The following is a 10,509-nucleotide window of genomic DNA, read 5'->3' as shown; positions in this document are numbered from 1 at the left end:
GAACACTCCAAATCATTTTTTCTTAAGGTTTAATTTCAACTTACAAATTTTAAATGATGATTGTAATGCCAATCCAAGTTTTTGCTTGTTTGCAAAGTACGAAATATTTTTTATAACTTTCAGGTGAAATATTCCTTTCACCACAGTATTTTTACCCTTATTTATGCTCTCTTTTTAATATTTTTCCCCCTTGAGTCTTTTCTCTTGAACAGTTTAACATGTAATTTCTGGTTCAGCTATAGCGCAATCCTAGAACAATAATGTTTCAACTTGCAAGGAAGAACACCCTTCTTGAGTTGGTAGAACTCCACCAGCTGGATTAGATCCATAAATCTAGTGTGGCCATCATCTAGCATGAGGAACATTTCACCATCATCTTCCACCTGCAATAGGAAAAGCAACAAGCTGGTAAATAGGGTAAAGAATCCAGAAGGATGATGGTTGTTCCACTGCAAGCTATGTCTTCATGCCAAAATTGACAAGTTTATAAAACTAAGGATTGTGCAGAGAACAGCATGGCATGCCCACTTCTTTAATTTCACTTACATTTAAAAGAAGTATCATCTGATCCTTGGATAAGAAACATGCCTCCACTTTCTCTGCATCTAATTCTCCCAGAGTTCTGTTTAGTTAGGATAGTTTAACAATTTTGAGTCAATGAACAGAGAGAAATCTGTACTATTCAGTGTAAAAGTAGACAGGAGATTTTAATGCTTCTGTGTACAGAAATTAATTTCTGTTTCTAAACATTGTCTACTTAATGCCTCAGTATATTAAAAATGACTATTCATATAATTTTTATCAGCAAATTCATTCTGAAGCAATAATATATTATGCTAATGGAATGTCAGTTGACTTTTTTTGTTTGGTGGTGAAGTCTTCTAGCATTAAACGCTCATAATTGCTGGGGACACTGATCAAATAATCAAAAAAGCAGGGTTGGTACTCTCTATGGCCTTTGAATGATTTCAAAAAGAGGCAATTCAAAGGAAAGCATTAGTAAGTTAAATAAGACCTTCCTGAAAGTAGATTGAATCTGTTTTACTCTGCCTGATTCCAATATGCATGTCACATATGTACATATGTGCACATGCTGACACACATCAGCAGAAGTGAAAAAAAAAACCCAAAGCAAGTTGTGCCAGACAAAAACAGAGTCACAGATATTTTAAAAATGTTCCCAGGATTATTTAAATGTCCACCAATCTCACAGTTCCTGTGTTTCTATACAAATAATTTAAAACAAATGAACAAAAACTAGCAACAATAATAGCAAAAAATGTCTTTGAGAGAAAAGAAGAGAAAGGGTTTTAAAATAATGTTTTTTTTTTAAGGAATGGATAGAACTCAGAAAAAAGAATCTTTAGTGGCCTTTTAAAAATAGGTGGCATTGGGTCTATACAATATTGCTAAATCATATTTCATGGAAAAAAGATAAATTTAATTTTTACAATTCCTGTATTTCTTATATTAATTCAGGCTCATAAAACCATTTCTGCCAAACTTAACTCTGGTCAAAGCACAAGCTCCCACATTATATTTAATAAAAGGAACAACAGAAAAACAAAGTTTCCAAAAGCTTATGCATTAAGATCATATCTAATATACAAATGTGAAATCACAAATTACTTAGTGGTATAATTTGAAAGTGCTTTATTTTTTGTCCATGACTCATTGACAGGACAAAATATTGGGGTTACTCTGACTTCGCCTTACCAAGAAAACTCTAAAAAGAGAGAGGAAGAATTTCGATATGTTTCTACATTTACTCACAGATTTCATAGAAACATAGCATGTAACAAAAACAGGATATGTACTCATAAAAGCTGTAGCTGGGATCTCCTTAACTGTGTATTCAGTGGGTATGATTATTCAACTTGGTGAATGATATGTTACAACATAATCTCATACTACAAAACTGTCATCAGTGCTAATGAAGATAAAAGGTTTTTTTTTGAAGATAAAAGGTTCTTTCTCCAGTTGTTTAAACTGACAACGGTTTCATTTCTCATCCAATACTCAATAAAATGTTCTCATTGTACTGCATTTGGGAAGGAACTTGGCAGTATTAAAGTATCTGAAACTGAGTAATGTGAGAAGAAAATCCTTCAGATTATAAATCTCTCATAAAATATTTTATGCTTTTCTTGTGTACTCCATGGTATCCCATTAAAAGATAACACAAAAAAAAATAATCAAAAAGTACTCTTTTAATAGATTCATATTTTTAAGCTGTTAATATTTAGAGAAAAAGCAATAGGGATGTAAACAGAAATAAAAGCAAACATTGAAAACATCAGAAAAAAAATTTTCTACTTAATATACCCTGCATTATACCTAAAAAGAATTACAATGTATAGGATAATGTCATAATGTAAATCATATTTTAGAATCATATTAATTACTTGTTCAAATTGAAACATTGATACCCAAAAAGAAGGTTAGTTTTTTTTTTCCTCTCATGAATTAATATCTAAAATGCTAGAATTGGCACAGAATGGATAACATTAGTGCTCCTAGTCAAGAACAAAGAATACTATTCTTTTCTCTGTTAATTTATACATAAATACTAAGCACACTCTGTGTACTGGGTATTATACAGATATTGCTAGAATTCAGTGATAGCCACTCTTACAGAACAAAGTCATTTCTGTGTTATGATAAGCCAAAATTAAAAACACTTGGTGTGCACTGAATAAATTATTATTATTTACTGTCAAAATCCAATCCAAATCCAAAATCCAAACCCAAATTCTACTCAACACTAAAAGTATCAAATTTACCCATCCACAAGTCCTTGTTGAATAATCAATCGCTGAGCTTCATCTCTGGAAATCTTGTGGTGAAACCATGGCTGGGACCAATGGATGGCTGAAGAAATAAAATGAATGAATACAAAGGTTTGCTTGTAGTGATGCAATTTCACTACATATATGTCCCCCATCACTTAGTAACCACATGTCACCAAAGTCATGTCAAGCTGCCCATCAGCTCGGTGACCATGGCTAGGAGCAGACATACCCATGTTTGTGGCAGAGGTTTGTGAGGAGGCAGTGGGTCTACCGTGACTTCCCAGGTGCAAACATCCTTTTTTCTGAGCAAGGAATGGGGGTGAAACAAACTCAAATTAAAAATTCTTTCAAGAAAGTGAAATCATGAGTATCCTCCAAGCGAGTCCTTCTTCAACTGCAACTGAAAGAGCTTTGGTGGGATTTTCTATAACTCTGCTTTTCTGACCTGAGAAGTCCATTGCTACCAGGGAGTTCTCAGGTATACTTCTCTGGAAAAAAAAATTTTTGAAAAACAAAACAAAACCAGAAAACACTTGCAAGTCATGAAAATCTTCGAAAGTAATCGTTTACTGTTTTGCTGGCAATATGCTTCAATTTGAGACTGGGATTCCCAAAGTGGCTATCAGGAAATTAAAAAGTTAAAAGTACATATTCACTATAAAATGATGCTATGGAGAAATTTGCTAAATAAGTTCAATGGCTATTTGTTAGGATAACTGAATTAAGTGCTGAGTAATGTGATGAAAATCTTTGAAAGCATGTCTTTCCCCTAAAACAAACCTCGTTTTCACATTATCTCCTAATATGGCAAAACTCCAACTGATGAAGAAATAACCCTTCCTACTGGCTATAAGGAACTACCACTTCTGAACTCATCTCTGTATTAAACTTTATGTCAAATACACGAACTTTGAAGCCACAATTTTATGATTCAAAATATGTAAAATCTGTAACTTAGATTGATACACATCTTCTTAGAAATAGTACTCATGTTTTATAAAGGAGCAAATTGGAGTATGTGTTTTGAAAGCTTATCATGTCAAGTTTCATTTTATTTGGAAAATGAAATTTAGCAGAATAATAATACATAATATTAGATTTCATATTAAAATTTTTATGATGGGGCTGGGGCAATGGCTCAACAGTAGCGCACTTGCTTGGCTTGTGTGAGGCACTGGGTTTGATTCTCAGCACCACATACAAATAAATAAAGGTCTGTTAACAACTAATTTTTTTTTTTAAATTATGATGTAATATATAAACACTTTTTCTTTTTTGAAGGGATGGGTGGCCAAGTGAGAGCTGCAAAAACAATTCTGAATGACAGAAGCACAGACATGGAAAGAAGACATATTTAAACAAATGTAATCAAAACAATGATAAAGTCAGTGTTTTTGCTAATTACTTCTTATATTAATAGTCTCTAATGGGAAAGTAAAACATATAAATCCTGGATCTTATTTTTATTTTCCTTTTTCTGGCGTCCTATTTTGCAATCATCTTTCAAGAAACAGGCATGCTATCCCACAATGAGTCATGAGTACTAAAAAAAGAGAAAATTGCCAAATGCTCTAGTCAAGAGTCTCACATGTCTTATACACTAGGAACATAACTTAAAACTAAGCAAAATAAAAAAAAACTGAATGGAAGTGTGTGTGTGTATCACTTATTCTTCAATAATTACTAAAAGAACAAAACCCAAAGTGAAATTACACTGGTAAATTATGAGCCAACCTGCATCTGGAGATTTGTGGCTTTCACACACACACTCTCTTTCTACATTTGGAAAAGATACTATAGTCAAATGTGGGCTTCAAATAAAACCTTATCCTCAAGAAAAAAAAAATTAGGTTCCTTTATTACTGCCTTACCCATCCCATATTTTAGCATCATTTTCTCTTCAAACCATGTGATAATGGCCGACAATCTTATTATGGTCCATCTATATTTCTAGAGATCTGGCATGCAATCTTCCATTTGTTACAGGAGCCTTTATAACTGACAGCTGCTCTTTCCAGACAGATACTGTCTCAGTAATCTCTATTTGCTGTCACACCTTAGTTTGCCCTTCTCACCCCATGATCTTCCATGCTGGGCTTTGAACCAGTTGGATATACTTTTGCTTTCCCAACATTAATGGAAAGTGTCTGCCTGTCCAAATCAGAGTAACAAACCTGGATCCTAATGATAGATTTATTCTTATAACATCTTTAACTTCACATGCCAAGATGGGTTCTATAATGAGAAGTTCCTGATAACATAAAAATACTGTGAGGAAAAAAAATAAACAAGCTGTTGTTCTCTCCCTACCCAATACAGGGGACCAGATGTACAATAAGATCCCATGTTCCATAATTATTTGGCAAACAGAGAATACAAGACAATTAAAGAAATTTTCCATTTGCTACAATAACTACACTAAGAGGAAATAGGAGTGTAGTAAATGTTGTCTATTGAATGGCAGGTGGTGGATGAAAAAATAATAGTTTACCTTTGGTGGACAAAGAAATGGAAGTAAAGCAAAGTCTGAAAAACCCAAAAGGTCATTTTCAGCTCAATTTCTTTCACATAGGAAAGCAATGCTGGTAAAATTCAGAATTGGCTGTATTTCTCAAATATTTGTTCCTTTTTCTATCTCTTCTTAGGGGATGAACAGGGTAGGCCCTAGCAAAATGAGCCATGATTTTAATTGCATAGCCTTTCTCTCTAAGAAGGGAAGCCTGCGTGTATCCTGGATTACCCAGGCCAGACTCTGAGACTGCTTGTATCCACTTTTAGTGAGGTTTACATGTAAAATGGTTTTTACACAATATAACTGCATGGCAACTAGCCATGCTTTCTCTGTCACTCTATTTGAAGGATCTTGATAAACCTGCATCTCAGAATGACTGAACAAGAGGGCAAAGAATTCCTCCAGACACCATTCTCTCATCTGCTTCATACAGTGGACACCCCAGATGAGTCAGGAGATTATGCAACTACCCCCTTCCTTTACACTGCAGGACACCAGAGATCCAACTAAGATCACACACCTTATGGTAAAAATAGCAACCAATATGTCCCATCTAGGGTTATTTCAAGTACCACATAGTGGGAGGTAAAGGAAAGAAACTGCAGCTTAGCAAGTCTAGCCCAGGGTCAAAAGTAAAGACTAAAAAGAACTGAGCAGATATTTTCTCCCGATCTCCTCACTCCAGCCAGGGACATATTAACAGACACTCCTTTAAATGAATTCCTCCTTTACCCTAAAATGAGCCAAATCTATCTGGCTTCCTAAAATATCTGCTGATGATTCTCATTTCAAAAGTTGATATGAGTGGCTGTCACATGGTATTATGGGTAGGTGCTCCCTTTGGTATGAGAACTGTTGTTTTGTTTCTCTTCTCAAAACATGGACAAGTTTAAAAGAGAATACTGTTACTTGAGAAAGGTAACTAAATTATTCTAACTTTTCTATGTAACTCACTGAAAACAGTTCCTGAGTAGAAAGCAGCAGAGACAGGTGAGGGGCACCAGCACTATTCAGGTCACTGATCCCTCTGTAATCATCTAGAAAAGTGGGTCTCTCCATACACACAAAAGTAAACACAAATACCTCCCCAAACATCTAGGTCTCCTTCACAGACATTAAGAATAGCATAGATACAGTTCTCAGGTGCTACCTTCTATGATCACAACTCCTGTGTAAAACAAGCCCTTACTACAAGGCATTGGGACCTCTTGCCCCTATCACACCTGATTCCAGTCAGATTCACTCAAGGAGCAGTTCTTTTTACAGATGGGGTTGAATAAGCAAAGACGGGCTAAACAAACTCAGATATGCCGTGATCAACAGCAGAATGACTTTCAGTGGGAAAAAGTAAGAATAATATCACACTTGTATTCTAACAAAAGTAATGAAAATGGAAAGGACTTTATTTATAACAATTTTTTTCCTATGATTAAAAGGACACTAAATAATAATTGCTTCCAAAGGTTTGGCTGCTATTAATACGTCCATGCTAATAACTCTAGATTCTAAAAGAAAATTTGGAGGGATTTAGGAAAGGATTAAGATAATAAAATTCATTATTTTTTATATACAGATGGACTGAAAGATAAGAGTAAGCTGACAAACTAGAAAATATTCACCTTAAAGTGATTTCTATTATAAAAATCATTACATTCCTTAGTTTCTTATTTTCAGGCTTAAAAGTAATATGATGCAAAGATGAAAAGTTATTCTTCCATAATTTAAAGCAACATAACTACAAAATAGGGGCTCTTTTTCTATATCATCTATTGTGCTTCATAATCAACATAATTTCATGCCACATTCCTGGAACTGAGCATTTCACCTGGCTCATTACATGTGGGTAAATGTACCTTCCTTGGTCACAGTCAGGAAGAACACATTATTAGCCTAAGTGGAAACACGGTTTTCAGAAATCTGCATTAACTTATCTGTAACACAGGCACATACATCTGGATTTCTAGTATACTCAATATTAAGGAGTGCAGCAAGAGTTGCAGAACATAAACTTTAAGTTCAGAAATAAATTTCTGTGATAAAGCACAGGAAATTAAAATTAAGTGCTAAAGAAGGTAAAAGATGTGCCTGTGTGTGTCTGCAAATAAATATCCTAGTTACATTTGGTAAAATTCTGAGAAGCACTGCATAGTTCATGTAATGCATAACCTATATTTTGACTTGTAGTTTTTGCATTTCCTGGAAAGCAGTCTGCTTTTTAAGGACCTGGAACTTAAAAAAATTACTGTTAGAAAGCCAGAAAGTAAAAACATACACATGCGTATATTACAGTTTTTAAAATTTGAAATCATTGGCATCTCTATAATAGGCTACAACAACCTCAGAATCAGTATTAAAATAAATAAGCAAACCCACAATCAAAGAAAATTAATTAAAAAACACACAATGCCAAGGAAAATGTTCTACAAATTATCTTATTAAGAATCTAATCCTCAAAAGATGTAATGACATAGAATATACATTCCTTCAAATATTTAAAATATTTTACGAACATATAACATTATGTATTATAATTGAATATTTCATATATGTCCTATGATTTTTATCACAGACCATACATATATGCTATCCAAGTATAAAAAATTCAATATAACATCATACATACAAAGTATAACTTTACTTGACCAAAAGGAAATGGTAAATATATTGTAGTATATATTTGTAATGTAATAGCAAATTAACATAATATAAATATAAAATAAAATATAGGTTCAAAAAATCGATCCTTACTATGGGTGATATACTCTGAGAACTGCAGCCACTTCTGCCTTGATATGGAGGCATGAAATTCTGGTACAGCTTCATGCCATACTGCAAAATAAATAAACAAAAACACAATGTTACAACTTTTACTTTACTACACTGGTAATTCAATTAAAATATTCTTTCATTAATCATATGTTATCAGTATAAAAAAATAATTTTATGATTTTCCTTCAAACAGACAAGTAAAGCAACCAAAATTTGACAGAAAATCTTTTAATGCCCTTCAACAATACATTTAAAAAAGATATGTTTTTTAATTTGTTTGTTTTACTGAGGCTCCCAAATTAAGGTCTTGCTCACTAGTATTACTTTATACTGGTATTACTTTATACTGAGACTTACGTTTCTACTTACATGCTTACATAGTTTGCAGCAAAATCCTTTGGATTGGTACCTTGTCTCGTGAAAAGAAAGCTCACTTGGGAAAGGTGTCATGCTGTACATTCCAAAGATTTAAAAAACCTCACATATGTCCTAAGCAACACTGTAAAATTCACTCTCATTCTGATGATTGATGAATTAATTTGTCTCTTTGGTAAAACTATAAATTGGGGCCTATCTGGAAAATTCTTGGCTCTATATCATTCTTGGTTAAATATTCTTATAACCAAGAATAATTATTCTCATAATACTTTTGGGCTTCACATTCAGAAAACCAAAATACTGAGGAGTCCAGCTGATTTCAGAGTTTCAAAATACAATGTAGAAGATTAGAAATGTGGGGTCTTCACTTTTAGGAGGCAGCATCCTACAGACTGAGCCATCTGGCCATAATGGGAAAGTAGGAGGTCTGGATTCTAACGGGATTATTAGTTTGAGAAAAATTAAGACTGCTAACTGCCATGAGCAAACTTGTCCTGAAGGAATCCTCATCTGAATCTGGAAACTACTCCTTTAGATTTAAGCTATTTTGTTGAGGAGGGGGAGCAATTATATTGGCAGCTTTGAAATTTTTATGATTTTAAATTATTTATATTTATACATATTTATTTACATTTTGGCTACACTCCACAATTCTTTCCATTTCATGAAGATATAATGAACTTCATGTTAGGTCTCAGCAGCCCTGTTCCATCTACTACTTCCACCTTTGTAATGTTGGCATTTGGCAGGGTGGTCATTGTGTTCTATCTCCTCAAGGCCCCAGCAGCACCTGAGCCAGCAGGTGCTGGGTCTCAAATGGGCCTGACAGTGGAAGTGTATATGGAAGGTGTGGAGGATGACTTTGAAGAAGAATGTGCTGCTGTTGATTCCATGTTGGCCCTGATGAACCATCCTTATCACCTGGAGGAGAATGACCATCTCCATGCCTGCCTCCAGGGGCTGCCAGAGTCCAAATGATAGGTAAGATGGCAATTCAGTGGCAGGTCTAAAAGGCCCCCCCTAAAGGTGCCAGCCCTTAGGTTCTTCAAAACCCCAATCAGGCCACAACACTGCTTCCGGGGTCAAGCTCTAGCCTAAGCACCACCACTTAGCTCAAGGTTTCCTGGTGGGTTTGCCTGCCCATGCCACTCTTCTGGCACCTCCCTTTGGCCCACCTGGGCCAGCCTCTATTGACCTGCATCCCCTCTGGCACCAGGTATGGGTCTGTGACCCACATATCTGTCTACACAACTTCTGAGCAACACCTACTCTGCCCAGTACTTGAGTGTCCACCTTAAATGGGATTCCTTCATGTACCCACACAGGTGCACAGACACACACACTCACAGACATGCATGAGCGCGCACACACACACACACAGAGAGTACTGTATAGAAAATATTGAATGACACCATGAAATCAAATCTTACCCATACGATAAATTTTATATAAATAGTTCAACAGTGCTATTTCTCTACTAGTTCCATAAAACCAATTCTAGCAAAGTGGATATATTTGGTAATTAGGCAAATAAACAAAAAAATTGGGGGGAGGGGATCAAGAGAATCATTTTTTCAAGATTTTGCTTCTAACATGAATACAAACCCACACTCATTTAAAATTCTGTGTGCTGACTTCTTTATCCAATTATTTCCCAACTTTAAAAAATTATTTAATTCAAGGTTTGAAGGAAATTAATGGGACCTAACGAAATTCACTTTAAATCAACTCTAACCCTACAATAACTTTAAAAAGAAGACAGAAGAGCTTAATTCCTAGTCAAGTTCATTATGAAGTATAGATAATAACCTCAAACCAACACTTTAACAAGGAACATGAGGATTGGCCACCTTCTTCATTGAAAAACCTGCTACCTACTAATAAGATGGTTATCTTCCTAGATGTATTGTTCCTGACACCTGCAGTGTTAGGTAGGTACCTAGGTGCCATTGAAGACCTTTAGTAGGCATTTAACTCTTGTCAAGGGTAGTCATGGGCCAACTTTAACATTTCTCTGTCCTATGGAGGGGCAGATAAAAGAATGAAATACCACAACAG

General features: G+C 34.8%; 1 pseudogene; it reads right to left on the bottom strand.

Annotated features, from left to right (window-relative positions):
* Positions 1-236: 236 nt before the first annotated feature.
* LOC139704334 (growth factor receptor-bound protein 14-like) overlaps positions 237-10,509 on the bottom strand; it is a 32,288-nt pseudogene continuing 22,015 nt past the window's right edge.

Source organism: Marmota flaviventris, unplaced genomic scaffold, assembly GCF_047511675.1.
Source record: "Marmota flaviventris isolate mMarFla1 unplaced genomic scaffold, mMarFla1.hap1 Scaffold_54, whole genome shotgun sequence".
Taxonomy (NCBI): domain Eukaryota; kingdom Metazoa; phylum Chordata; class Mammalia; order Rodentia; family Sciuridae; genus Marmota; species Marmota flaviventris.
This window is presented reverse-complemented; position numbering and strand designations above follow the sequence as displayed.